The sequence below is a fragment of the Quercus lobata genome, chromosome 3 (assembly GCF_001633185.2).
Source record: "Quercus lobata isolate SW786 chromosome 3, ValleyOak3.0 Primary Assembly, whole genome shotgun sequence".
Classification (NCBI taxonomy): Eukaryota; Viridiplantae; Streptophyta; class Magnoliopsida; order Fagales; family Fagaceae; genus Quercus; species Quercus lobata.
The window spans coordinates 30,164,976-30,180,651 of NC_044906.1; the positions used below are offsets into that span (position 1 = coordinate 30,164,976).

The 15,676-nt window shown below is 35.1% G+C and overlaps 1 pseudogene; it reads left to right on the forward strand.

Annotated features, from left to right (window-relative positions):
• Positions 1-1,897: 1,897 nt before the first annotated feature.
• LOC115980711 lies at positions 1,898-10,735 on the forward strand (annotated as a pseudogene).
• Positions 10,736-15,676: the final 4,941 nt, after the last annotated feature.

The window sequence follows — 15,676 nt, forward strand, 5'->3', positions numbered from 1 at the left end:
CCCTCTGTTAGATCCTCACGCTTAGTATCTGAGTCTTCTTCATCTTCCCTCACCTTTACAAACTGGAAAGCATTAACATATGCTCCCGGTATTTCCCCAACTAGACTGTCTTTGTAGCTAACTATCTTACGGGGCTGGGTGAAAGCCTTCTCTCCACCACTATCCTTGAACTTTTTCACACTCTTGTTCAGTTCTTCTTCTTCCTCGCTTGAACATTGTTTTGCAGATGTTATCTCAACTTCAATCTCTCTTAGTAAATATTGGGTACACTTGGTTTAGGCCTGAATTAGAGCTTCTAGGAATTACTTAATATTAAGTGTGCATTTGGGTTCCAATTAAAATTGGCATTTTGCTTAAAATTTTCTATTATTTTCGAGGCTCACATAAGTCCCGTAGCAAAAAGTTTATTTTCTAGCTTCGGTAGCATATTTATTCACACATGACATGCCTAGGTATTATTTTTTATTTTTATTTTTTTAATTTTATCAAAAAGCTACGACTAGGACGAGGTATTATCTATGAGTTCCAATCTATTTTTCCTCACTTTTTATTATTATTATCTCCATGTGTAGTTCACTAGTTGTTGCTTTTGAGTAGCTGTTTGATTAAATGCCTAAGAGAGATATGGCTACTGCTCTAATGGTTTAATCTTACCAATGAAGCCTGAAACTAGCTGCACATATCAAAGGGTGTGTCCAGATTTTTGTTGATGGAAAGCTATTTAAGCTTTCAACAATGACTCTTCTTTCATATTGTTGTGCTAGAATACATTAGGGATGAAATAATTGGATTTATCTAAACACCCTTATAAGAAGGGAAATCGGCAGTTCTTAATTCAGTTGCCTAAGCAAGTTTTTGATCTGTTATCAGAATTTGATTCTATTTTTGCTACTCCTATGGATCTGCCTCCCTTGGGAGGACATGAGCATCAAATTACCTTGAAGGAAGAAGCTCAAGCAATCTGTTAGAGACCTTACCGGTACCCCTACTATCAAAAAAATGAAATTGAGAAGATTATGAAGGAGTTTATCTATTGTTTTCATTAGAGACAGTTGTAGTTCTTTTGCTTCCCCTGTTCTTTTGGTGAGGAAGGCTAATAGCTCATGGAGAATGTGTATAGATTATAGAGCTTTAAATCAATAAACCATTAAGGATAAATACCCTATTCCTGTCATTGATGATTTACTGGATAAATTATTTGGGGCTTGTGTGTTTTCTAAATTGGATTTGAGGTTTGGTTATCACCAGATTAGGATGAAGGAGCAAGATATCCCTAAAATTGCATTTCGAACTCATGAAGGTCATTATGAGTTTTTGGTGATGCCCTTTGGCTTAACCATACTCCTTGTACCTTCCAATCTTTGATGAATACTGTTTTCAGGCCATTTTTGAGGAAATTTGTTCTTGTTTTCTTTGATGATATACTTGTGTATAGTAAGACCTTAGATGATCATGTAAGTCACCTTAGATTGGTATTGGAGGCTTCAGCTAAGCACCAACTGTATGCCAAGAAGTCTAAGTGTGTGTTTGCTTGTAAGGAGGTGAAGTACTTGGGGCACCTCATTTCAATTTAAGGAGTGAAGACTGATCCTAGGAAAACTGCTGCCATGCAGCAGTGGCCTGTTCCTAAGGACGTTAAGGATTTGAAAGGGTTCATGGGCCTCACAGGGTATTATAGGAAGTTTTTGTGTGTTGGGGGGGGGGGGTATGGCCAAATGGCAGCACCATTAACTGCTTTGCTGAAGAAGGATTCTTTTTCTTGGACCCCAGAAGCTTCTCAAGCATTTTAGTTACTTAAGGATGCCATGTCTAATCCACCTGTGTTGGCGTTACTATATTTTACCAAAGCTTTCACTGTGGAGTGTGATGCTTCAAGCTTAGGGTTAGGGGCTGTTTGATGCAAGATCAGAGACCTATTGCCTTCCACAGTCAAGCATTGAAGAGCAAGAACATTGCTCTCTCAACTTATGAAAAGGAATTGCTGGCCTTGGTGGTTGTTGTGAAGAAGTGGATGCCTTATCTGCTTAGTAGGCCATTTGTGATAAAAACTGATCATCAATGTTTGAAATACTTATTTGAACAGAGGGTGGGCACTTCAACACAGTAGAAATGGATCACTAAACTCCTTGGTTATGCTTTTATAGTGGAATACAAACATGGTAAGGAGTATTTGGTGGCTGATGCTCTTTCTAGAAGGGATGAAGATCTGGCTGGAGCTTCCATAGAACCTTTTGCTATTGTTGTTGGCACCTTGTGTATGATTTCTTTCCTTACACCAACTTGGCTTTTTGATCTCAAGTCTATTTATGCAGTTGATCCTACTGTCTAAAATATTGTTCAAGCTATTCAGTCTGGATAGGTTGCTCCAAAAGGATTTACTTTTTGTAATGATTTACTATTTTATAAGGGCAGGCTATACTTGGGCCAATTTAATGGTGACTTGAAGGCCAAGGTGTTGCAGCAAGTTTATGATGGTCCTTTGGGGGGTCACTCAAGTTATTTGAAGACTTTTCATAGGCTCAAGAAAGGTTTCTATTGGTCTGGTATGGGGAAGGACTTGAAGCAATACATTAGGGAGTGAGATGTTTGTTAGAAACTTAAGAATAAGACTTGTTATCCTGCTGGTTTGTTGCAACCCTTGTCCATTCTAGAAAGGCCTTAGCTAGTTGTGACTATGGACTTTGTTGAGGGTTTGCCTAAGTCCCAAATGAAGACTGTGGTGTTTATGGTGGTGGATAGGTTAACTAAGTATGCTCATTTCATCCTTATCTCTCACCCTTACACTGCTGCCAAGGCAGCTAACCTTTATATGCAATTTGTTTTCAAATTGCATGGCATGCCTTCATCAATTGTTAGTGACAATGATCCTATCTTTACATCTAAGTTTTGGTTAGAATTGATGAGATTGCAAGGGGTTGTCTTGACTATGTCTTCTTCCTATCACCCTTAATCCGATGACCAAACTGAGGTTGTTAATAAAAGTTTGGAACATTACTTAAGAGCTTTTGCAGCAGATAAGCCACATTCTTGGGTTGAGTGGCTTCCATTGGTTGAGTTCTGGTTTAACACAAACTTCTATACTTCCATTAAACTTACTCCATTTGAGGATCTCTATGGTTATCCTCCACCCAGAGTTATGGATGATGTGCTTGATATCACTCAAGTAGGGGTTGTGGACTTGTTGTTGAAGGATAGACAGCATCTCTTGTCCTTGTCCAAACACAACCTCAGTGCTGCTCAAGAGAGGATAAAATGGTATGCTGATAAGAAGAGATTGGACAAGTCATTTGCTATGGGGGATTGGGTTTATCTCAGGTTGCAACCTTACAAGCAAGCTTTGTGCAACATCAGAAATGAGGGAAGTTAGCTCCTCAATTCTATGGACCATTCCAGGTTCTACAAAAGATAGGATAGGTATCTTACAAGCTGGATTTGCCACAGAGCTCACTCATTCATCCTATTTTTCATGTGTCCAATCTCAAAGCTAAATTGGGCCAATGTGTGCTGCCTAGTCCTACACTACCAACTGTAAATGCTGACTTGATCATCTCCCCTGAACTTGTGTAAATTCTGGTTGACATATCACACCAACTAAGGAACAGAATGATTACTCAAGGGTTAGTGCAGTGCCAAGATGAGAGTAAGGATGATGCCACTTGGGAAAATTTATTTGATCTTCAGCAGAAATTTTCACACCTTGTGGGCAACGTGCTTTAAGGGAAGGGGAATTGTTAGGATTGTGTATTAGTTCATTGAATTGAGGGCTGCGGTGGCTTATAATAGTGCTGTTGTATTAGTTTACATTGTATACTTGTATTGATTGTCCTAGAGTTAGTTGACAAAGAAAGTTGGTAGGTTAGCCAGCTGTACAAGAATTGGTTATGCACTGAAAGAGTTGGTTATGGCAGATAGTTACAGATTGTATAAAGGGGATTGGCAGTACTATTATATAATCAATCAAGAATAATAACAATTGTTTCACTCTCTCTCTGTATCTCTCTCACTTTCTCTAGAGGCCCAGTTGTCCTTGAATTTAGCTACAACATTATGAAAATACAATTCTTCCAAATTCTTAACAAAACACATTTAAGTAATGGCCACTGAAATCAAGAACAATTTCATTTTTCCTTGGTTTGATCTTTGGGTTTGGTGTTTCTACAAGGTTGTTTGCAAAGGCCTCATCAACAACAATTTCATGTTTGAAGTTGGGGAAAGAAAAGCAACAAATACAAAAAACTTCATGAAAAAAATATAATACGTGTGAGTGGGAAGGATTTTTCTTGAATTTTTTTGAAAGTTTAGATTGCGTTTGGAACAAGCTTATATTAGACAGCTTCTTTACTATTTATTTTATTTTTGCTACTATTTATTTTATTTTTGTACTTTTTGGTACTCTTCATGAGTTTTATTATATTATTTAAATTAACTTTTAGTTTTATTTACAGTACTTTCAGTAAAAAATTTTCAATTTCACATAAAACTTTTAAAAAAAATTTTATTAAAAAAAAAAAAAAAAAACTCATATTTTATGGTGGCCACTCCAGACGATAAATTGAATTGGGCATTCCCCCTCACTTTTTCCTGACGTACTTTCTCCGCAACCAAACAGAAACAGAATCAGAAAACTCTCTCACCTGATTGAATTTCAAAATCACAAATTCCATGGATCTCTTGCTCCAATTCCAACACATCCTCGAATCGGACCCTCTCATTAAATTTTTTTTTTTTTTTCCTTTATAGCAAAATATTGAAAATTTTACTTTGAATTTCATTTTTGGAGTCTTACAGTGATGAAGTTGGATTTGTACACCCGACCCAATTTGCGACGCTGACTGAAGACTCAACAGGGGATGCTGCGATTTCGGATGGTACAACCTTTTGGTGCAGAGATCACAAGCTGGGCGTCTCGACCCAGGCTGTTCTGCCATTGTACAATGCGGCCAAGCGTGCGTTTATTGCGGCACTGGAAGAGTACAAGAGACTCGGCGATGATGGATTGGAGAGTGAAGTGATGAAGCATAGTAAGGCTCTCTTGTTGCTCAGCTCCGATTTCGGCACTGCTTGGAACACAAGGTCTCTTATTAAATTCAGTTTACTTATTCGAGTTTTTTGTAGAATCGGTAATTTATCGTGGTGTCAGCGTCTCTACTGTGCAAGAAGTTAAAAATGGGCTCCACTTATCTCGACAGCTTAAACTTTTGAGAAAATCAGTAATTAAGCAACCCCGAATAAGCAACTGTGCAATGTAGCATGAGGTGATCCACTATAGTAGCAGGTTTTAACTTAGAATCCATGCTTCAGCGAAGGCAGCCAATCATTTCATGTCTTCACTGTCTTGATTAGTGTGTATTGCATATAATTCATTTACCATTTGCAAAGTAAGTCTTGGTTGAACACTAGAAGTTTTCGAATCCCCAAATCCCCATTTGAAAAGGTTCACATATATTATGTATGTCAATTGACGAAATGAAAATTATGCCCTTCTCCAATGCCACCCTATAGAAAATCGCTCGCTATCTACAGCTGTGGAATTAGTTATACGAATTCAATAGTAAGTTTTACAGGTTCTCTCTTTTAAAATGTAAATCTCTAGGAGTATTTTGTACACACTTCCTGTTTAGATGAGGTATCTACTCCATAAGTTATTATTTGGACAGGCCATGGAGGGGTTCGTGCCTCATATTTGTCATGGAGGGCCTTTCTATAAAAAACTGACTGACTTCAGACCCTGCTCTGCTCTTGCATAACTTTGAAGTGTATTTGTGTGTATTTTAATTCATTGAATTACTTTTGTATCTACTCCTTTTATGATGTCTTACGCATAATGCAGGAAGCTAGTTGTGTCTAAGAAGCAGCAGCTCTCAATGTATATGGGTGAACTGCTGTTGTCAGCTCTTGTTCTTTCATGTTCACCCAAAAGTGATCAGGCATGGAGTCATAGGTAAAATAGTTTTTAACCGTAAATTAATTGTTTTGTATTGTTTCTACAAAGCACAATATTCACATGTCATTCCTGTTGGTTAGTTTTGCCTTAAGTGATAACATTATCAACTTGATGAACAGAACTTAGGGGGCCAATCTTTCTTTTTATTCTTTAATTGTCTCCTTGCTTGATACACAGGGTTTTGTGTTTATTAATATGATTTTCCCCCTGGCTAAAGTTTTTAGTTTTGTTCACATTCCTTTCTAATAGTATTTTTACTTTTCTGCCTGCCTGTTATGGCTTTAAGTAATAACACAGAGTTCTTATGCACATTGTCAATTTGCAGGAGATGGGTGATCAAGTCAATCACTGGAAAGTGTTCAGCTCTTCAAGAAATTTTGGGGAAAGAATCTGAGCTGGTGGAAAAAATAGCTGAGGTTTAAATTCAGTTCAGGAACTCCGTACTATTAAATTATGAAGGTTCACATTTACATTTCATTATTGAAAACCTCCATTCTCACATTTGCTGTGTTCGCTTGTTTCTCTTAAACGCTACCTAGAGCAAACAAGAACTTCAGTTTCAAAAAACAATTTTGGATGAGTACGATTCAAGATTTGATAGTCACTAGGATGCTTCTCTGTTGAGTTATCATTATTTAAGATGGTACAGGCTATCTAGATCTAGTTCACCAAGAAAAGACTCAATACCTGTGAACAGAAATAGAATGCATGAGCGTGTACTTGGGCAGGTGCATCTCTGGAGTTCACAATGCTGTTTTCCCTGGATTAGTGTGTTTTGTTCTCAAAACTTGAGAACTAAATAAAAAATAACCTTTTCTTTCTCTGGTTTGGTTATGATTCAGTTCTAGATTTGTCTCAAAGCCAAACAAAACTGACCCATGCACTCCTAAAATGCAGCTACATGCCACTGCCTCTGTGGCTGGTTGTCAGCCGTGACAATTAGCACTGCTGGCAGCAGATGATCCTAGTTGTTTTAATCTTCTTGGATGAAAAATTACAGTATTGAAGTTGTATTTGATTTTACAGAAAATGAGATGAAAATGTAGTTCCTCCTTTTGTCTCCCACATTTTTTGCTTTATTTTTATTTTTCTTTTGGACCGAAATAAATTGGGCTCAAGCTGTTGAATGAAGCTTGATGTTGTTAAGCTTTATTTCCAAGGATTTTGCGTGATTAAATTAACTAATATAGCCTGTCTCTTGAAGAACTGGCATCCCAAATACGAAGGTGGAATTCCCCGTGCAGAAGTTGGACCATCTAATTATTCATATAATGGAGTGCATTATGCGATAACCCTTAGGGGAACTAGTTTTATAGTCTTGCTATTGCTAGTTCACTAATTGTCTTTCTTCTTTAATTACAACTTCTGACCATATCATTATGCGAATGCTTCTTTAGCTTCTGCAATTTTCCGTATATATTGGTTGCTTAACTATTGACATTTAGCACACCACATTTTGTTGGCATATCCATCATACTATGATGTTTAGGGAGAGTGTTCCAGGAAGAAACCTAACACTGTTTTAAGTTGACTTTATTTTTATTTTTACTTTTTGTGGTGCAGAGATCAAAAATGAACTATCGTGCATGGAACCATCGTTGCTGGCTTGTTTCATACATGACAAGAGAACAGGTGCTACATGAGTTAGAGAAATCCAGAAATTGGGCAGGGTTGCACGTAGCTGATAATTGTTGCTTTCATTATCGCAGAGTGAGTTTTCTTATTAATTTGAACAAGCTCCAATTTAAGTTGTGTCCCCCCCCCCCCCCCCCCCCCACCCCCCAACCTTTTTCCAAAAAGGAGAAATCTGATAATCATGCATAGACTAGAGGATTCCCACTTTCCTTGACACAAGGTCACCAAACCTTTGAAGGATGAGGTTCGAGTTCACCATTCCTATTATTTCTAGGCTTCCAGTCTTTCAGAATATCTTAATTTTGCTAGCAATATATCATCATTAGTTTATTTCATTTAATTTATAAAATTTTAGATGTTTGCGGCATGACATATGGTTGTGATTACTGGTTATTTTCTGTTGCCTAACTGTTTGAGAACCATTTACAGTCACTAAAAGAACATGCCAATGCTTGGGGGAACTGGACTTTTAATTATCTTTTGATGGTTTTACAACTACTTATTTTTCTGAAAATGCATTGATCCCTAAATTAGATGTTCTTAATCAACAAAAAACGATAAAGTTTAATTTTAAGGTGGAAGAAATAGTTTCAACCATTGTAGCTGTATATGCTTTTGTATTCCTAGAGTGGGAAGAACACAAGGCTGGACAGGAACACCATATTCTTCAAGAGAGAAAAAAAAAGTAATTAACCCAGGCGAGAGAAAGATAGTGTTAATGTGCTTTAATTATCTTATTTGGGGCAAGGCACTAAAATTTCTTACATGCTTACTGTGATGAGCTGGGATTTCCATAGTCTCAATCTAACTTGCAATCAATGTTGCAGCGGCTAATGCTCCGGATTTTGAAAGACTCAAAACTTGAAAATACATCCCCTGGTTACTCTGTTGAAGTTTCTGAAGTATGGAAGGTAAAAATGTTCTTTGACGTCTATGCATCATTACACTTTTTTTTTTCATTTCTACAAGCAAGTTTGCTATTTATGTTCTTACCATTATAAAATGTTTTCCATTTCTCCCTTCTCTCATTCCTTGGATCCTTATATGAGTGAATGTCAGCTTCAAGACAGTATTCTTTTTCTAATTTACTTTAGCTGAGTGATCTTAGTGATTTCATTCATAAGTGTTGGTGTATGTCTTGTATACTTTCCGTACTTGGGTTGCTCCCTTATTAATGAACCTTTTACTTAAAAAGAAGCTGCTTAGGAGCCATAATTAGGTTCAACTTTTTTGGTCTGCTTGGTTTGTAGGTTTAAATACTGATATAATTTAGATTATAAATTTATAATGCCACTTCCTATCAGGTTAAACTTTTTGGTATCAGTGGCATTATTGATTCATTTTTCTTAATATATAAGCACAGTGTTTATGGGTGATTGCATGTGTTACACAATACACGAAATAGAAATGGGGCTGGGTGATTCAAAAACAATGTTAGTTAAGCACTAAGACACTAATGTAAGATCCTTTCATGCCCAAAAGCAAATTCTTGTAATTATGTGACTGCTTTTAGTTACAACTGCTGTTACTTGTTGTTTTAGGATTTGTAGATTGCAACTATGCTTTTTAAATGCCTTGACTATTTATACAAGTTTTTTTTTAAAAATGTCCTGACAATGTTGGTGTGACAGGAAGAGCTCAATTGGAATGAAAGGTTGCTAAAGCGTTACATAGGAAGAGAGGTATACACCCTTAACTCAAAGAAGCTCAACTGTGCCTTAATCCTATTGGTGATGACTTTATGGAACCTTCTCAAATTATTTTTTTCTTTTTCTGATAAGTTTGATTTCTTCAACTAACACAGCTCTGCTTCTTTTATTGTTTTCATCCATTCTATCATATCTGAAATCATACTCATAGTCACTTCTCTTTACCTATTTATCATACACCGCTTCATCATGTCTACCTATGTTATTTTCAGACTCCCTCTACCTCTTTTTACTCCTTCAACCTGAATTAAAAGTAAGCACCCTTGGTAAGTACTTTTTTCTTCGGACTAACTATAGTGGCACATAGGCAGGATTTTTTTTGAATTTTTTTATTATTAAACGGCAGACTCTTCAGATTGTTCTCAACCCTGAAATTGGTAATAGTACGTAGATCTGAAAAAGGATCTGTAATCTTCCTGTCACCTTTTTTTGCAGATTGCAGCATTATAACATTGATAATTTGTACCAACTACACATTGTCTAACCAAATCCAATTCTCTCATTTGTGGATTCTCCCCCCACTAAAGATGATATCTCATTGTCATATTGTTTTGGTGCTATTATCTAGGAATCAACTAAATACCCATGGTCTCTGTTTTACATTATACTAGCATTTCAGATACATAACAACCCCCCACCCCCAGAAAAAGAATCATTTAAGAACTGTAGTCCACCAATATATGAGTTATTGTATTACCTGTGTTCATGATGTCATTTCTTCAATCAAAGAAATAGAGTCTATCTTTGTAACAAGAAATTTTGTGGTCCAATCGCATATTAAAAGAAAAAGAAGAAAAAAAAAGGTGGTTCCGTGTTGGTGCTTGACTTTTTTAAAGTATTCCAATGATCCTATTATTTAAGAGTTTTTATCTTATGACTTTCATTTCAAACAGGCACTTTGGCTTCATCGCCGCTTCCTTTCTTTGTGTTGGATGAAGCAACTTGCAACCAATCTCCATGATGTATCCTGCCATTCTGAGCTAAAGATCAGCACAAGTAACAGCTTCAATTCCTTTATTGATAATGAGTAGCATCTCCTCAACTCTTGCTCAACTATTCCAAATAATGATTTTGAGGATTTCCAAGCGCAAGCCACATATTCTGCCACTTACATATTATGGCTGACAAAGGTAAATCATCTTTTGTCTTTTTAATTTTCCATTTTGTCTTGTCGGCTGGATGCTTAGATTTTTGTTGTGTGCATTAGCAAATCCCGGAGTTTTGGTTTGAATTCCAAGAGAAGCTTACAATAGGAAATCTGAAGACTATGTTGAACAAGGTGTGGCCAGAAAGGTCATTCCGTTGGGGTTCTTTAATAGACTAGATGGAAACGCCTGACCAATTTGTGAAGGAATAAACGTTATCTTTAACGTTGTCTGATGTTTCTCATCTTTTTTTTTCTTTAATATTTTTACCTTTTTTTTTTTCTCCACTCTCTTCTTGATTCATGTAGCGATGATATTAACAATGTATATTATTTGGTTTTCAATTTATATTTTAATATGGTCTAGACTATGTGAATATGTGATGAACACTTTTGGTATATTTATTTTGTGTTATAAAAATATAATATAGAATTAATTTTTATCCTAAAATGGTATATTGAAATAGATCGATATCACAATATTTCGTTTGAATAGACAAACTAAAACGATCATTAAAACAGAATTGATAACTTTGGTTTTCTCATGCTTGACAATGACTAAATTACTAAAAGTAAACTAAAAAATTAAGAGAGGAAAATGAACATAAGAGAGGAAAATGAACAAATAAATAAGGTATACTTGGATGTGAGTTGGGTAGCACAACAATTTATCAAGACCTAGTTTCTCTACAAGAATGGGGCGACGGGATCACGAATGGTGAGATCAACGGCAAGAGGGATGTTGTAGTGGTTCTAGTATGACACTCACTCTCTCTCTCTCTCTCACAAAACTGACCTAAGTTTCTCTCTCTTCTTTCCATTGGATTCAAATTATTGATTTTGGTATTTTAAATTTTTCGAGCGTTTTTTGTTAGTATATTAATGGGAGAATAATTGAGGTATTAATTTGGCACATGTAAAGCTCATAGAGTAAATTGGACAAAATAAAAGTTTTTCAGAGTGTAATGACCGCCACCTTAAAGTTCAAGGGAGGTATAAGCATTTTTCCCACAATTTTGTACTCAACCTTTTACACAACATTCAACTTTCACTAGCAAGCCTTTTCGCAAGTAATTTGTTTGTTAATGTAGCAATCATTGATGACATACGAATTTGTTGTGTTTAGTAAAATCTGTTGTAATTGATTAGTTGAACAAATATTACCCGTTAGAGTCAAATGTTGTAAGTGTTCGCAAATTTGAGTTAAAACATATTTTTGATGTAATTCAATCCTTAGTTTTTAGTGTCTAAATTAGTATTGAAGAACTATTTTCAAGACACAAGAAAACTGCTCAAGATCATGAAAGCTTTAGTGCCTCGACTCCATGTGAACGATCAAGCTTTAATGAAGCTTGATTCATGCCTGACATAACTCGACTGATCAAGCTGTGGGGTTTCGGAAACTGAAATTTCAGTTTTAGCCCATGATGACTTGACCCACTTGGGACCTGTGCACTAGGGGTCTGTTTGGTTTGACCAAAAATAGGGTGTATTTTGTATTCATTTTCAGTTTTTTGTGGAACCCTGACTAAAAAAATTGTTTGACTTTGTATTTGTATTCTGTTTACATTTTTAGTATTCAAAAAAAAAAAAAAAAAAAAGATTTGAATACAAAAACTAAATACAGTTTTTTGGTATTTTCATTTTCTTGAAAATGAATACAGTGACATTTTCGTAAAAAAATCAAATCTATGGGTCCCACTATCACTGACTTGTCACATCAAAGAACACACACACTCTCTCTATTTTTTGGTGGTTGTCATAAAAAAAATGAAGGGGAAGACAAAGCAAAAAATGATACCAAAAAAAAAGAAAGAAAAAAAAGATGGAAACAAAAATGAGTACAGAAAATGAATACAACTTCAACACAAACCAAACAGGCCTTAGGATTCCCAAGGGTATAAAAAGCTTAATTTTAGAGCCATCATCATAAGTGAGAGAACACACAAATCAGGTTGTTGATGCCAAAAGAAAATTCAAAATCATATTGCTACTAATGCTCGCATGGATTATTATTTTAATTTTTTATTCTCCTTAACCACCCAAGAATTCCTTTGGATTGAGGAATTCCTTTAGATAGCAATCCATCTTCCTTTGGATTGCGGAATTCCATTAGATTGCAATCCATCTGATAGATTTGCTATGAGAAATGTTTTGTAGCAAAGGAATAGTTTGCAAATCTAGAAGGTATTTTTTATGGTAAGCTATACATGTAACCAGTGAGTCTTGAACTGAAAATCTCACTCTTGAACTTACTCTAACAAGGAGAGTAAGTACCATTTGTGCTAGAGCTCATTAGCAATTCTTTTTTATGATCTTTACCTCTTTATTTTTTTGGTCAAACATTGATAATATCACAAGGAGGCATGGCATTCAATATATGTCATCCGCAAACTATCTTCACTGAAAAATAAAGAAAAACAATTGTTGGGACACCGGAAGTTCTAAAATCTTCACGTTTTGTTTAAATTGAATAATTCAATGATGAGTAAAATATATATCACGCAAGTGATCAGACATGAAAGAATACACCAAATTTTATGTGAAAAACCCTCTATTGTAGAGTGAAAAACCATGGGACAAATCCAATTAATTCACTATAATAAAATAAAGATTACAACATTTAAGATAATGCCTACAACTTTAGTTCTCAACAAATCTGGAAAAGTATAAGAATTTTAAACCACTGGGAATAAATATAATGTCACCACAAAAAACCAGAACCTGATCAAGTACTTACCTCACTATCATTTATCACTATATGATACAATATGCAAGCTCTACTACCACTATGAAAACCACAATGAAAAGGTGAATGCTGTAGACAGTTTCAAAGGTGTCACTAAAACCTCCTGTTGTCCTTATTATGGTGCTAAATAAATTGTCAGTTATTTGCATGACCATTTTCCTCTTAAGCAAAATGCGGTTACCCATATGGACCATAGTTTTGAGTTCAACCTGCAATAATAAACGAGTTGAAGGAATAGGAGAATAAAACAGATAGCATAAGACAATTTTGTCATGATTTGCAGGTAAGATTATGTTGTAGTACTAAACATACACTCTAGTGCAACTTCTAGGATCACTACCTCCAAAAAAATAGCTCAAGGTCTGTTGGCTACAAAGTGTATCGCATTACCCATTTTCTTCTATAGATTTTGTAATGGAAAAAAATGAAAGCCAATTTCCATTTTCACTATATTTCATTCTGTTTTTTCTAGAAAGTATGCAAAGCTCCAATTCATAATTAATTTCTTAAGAAAATAATCAAATTAAGATTACAGCCCAGTTTTAAGGAACTTTCTTTTCAATAGGCTGAAAATATATAAAGGTAAGCTAAAGAGTTTCAGAAGGCTAATTAGACTACAATTTCTGTTTATGCATTGCATTAGATGTAACTAAGCATATTTTCTGACTATGCAAAATTTTCATGTAAGTTTTCAGACTTGTACTCTTGCTATTGTTTGGCCTTTGTTGCAAATTGCAATTAGTCTGTGTCTAATACTAAAAATTTAAATTACAATCATATCTTGAACTTTAGTTTTACAGATTTGCAGAAAAGTAAAGGCAATGATAGATAAACTGTTGTGGTGCATTGGTGCATTTTAAAATGGAAATTCGATTACTAATTCAGAGAAAAAAGCAAATAAAATAGAGTACATGAATTTGTTTGGTGCTCTATAATTACGTATATCCTCAAGGAAACAAACTAAACCGTCGAGAAAACTCCCAGAGTAAGACATGATAGAGAAAGAAAAAAAAAAAAGTCACAAAAAGCCAATAAGAAATTGATTCAATACCAAGACTGTGATTGATAATCCAACTAATGAACCCAAGACATTTAACATCTTCATATCTAATGGTGGTCATTCTATGCACTCCCCATGCCATGAAACACTTATGCCTCTGAGACAATGAAAAGGCACAATTTACTGACTTAGGAACTTGATAAATAACCCTATAACATTAAGACTAGATGATTAGCAACTATAGGTTCGAGCTATGAAGGCTTCTCTCTTTCTTCTTAAAATGAATTATCACTTGTTGATTGAAAACAGGTTTCAAGAATACAAAATTATGGATGTAAGTCTGAGTAAACGTGTTACTAAAAAATTAACTAGTTTGCTTTTCATATGTCACTAACCCAGATGGACTACTAAAGCAAACTAGATTACAGGTTATTTATATTAAAAAAAAAAAAAAAAAAACTAGATTAAAGGTTAAGCTTGTTTATAGCATCTTTAAAGTTATAACAGAACATTTTGTACATTAAGCCTTTTGCACTATGGTTAGATTGAATGAGGCCAAATGGGAACAGAAAATTTTGCATTATGTTCCAAATGAATGAGACCAAAACATTCCTATGCCCTTGAGGGCTGGAAAAGTTATAGACTATGGGTAAAACAGCGAATGCAACAGCATCAGAAGAAGAGAAAGAAGAATATAAAGTTAACTTCTTCCTTTTGCTTTTTTTTTTCATTAACATATTATTGACTAATTTGGATGTGTCCATAACATTAAGACTAGATGATTAGCAATTATAGGTTCAAGATATGAGGGCTTCCCTCTTTCTTCTTAAAATGAATTATTTCTTGTTGATTGAAAAGAGGTTTCAAGAATACAAAGTTATGGATGGAAGGCTGAGTATAGGTGTTATAAAAAATTAACTAGTTTGCTTTTAACCAACCCAGATGGACTACTAAAGAAAACTAGATTACAGGTTATTTATATTTATAAAATTTATAATTAAAAAAAAAAAAAAAAAAAAAAAAAAAAAAAAAAAAAAAAAACTAGATTACAGATTAAGCTTGTTTGCAGCATCTTTGAAGTTATAACAGAACATTTTGTACATTAAGCCTTTTGCACAACGGTTAGATTGAATGAGGCCAAATGAGAACAGAAAATTTTGCATTATGTTCCAAATGAATAAGACCAAAACATTCCTATGCCCTTCAGGGTTGGAAATTAAAGTTATTGACTATGGGTTAAACAGCATCAGAAGAAGATAAAGAAGAATATAAAGTTACCTTCTTCCTTCTGTTTGTTTTTGCACATATTAGTGACTAATTTGGATGTGTCCATTTTTTCTTGTGATCCCAAATTGGGCAACTTCCTAAAGGGAAAAAAAAAAGGGGGGGGGGGGTGGACTTCTCAGTCCATGCCCATGCCCATCCCCTCCACTCCTAGTGCTAAAACCCACTCTTCCCCCTCTTACATGCAGGAAACTCTTGAATCACAAGGACA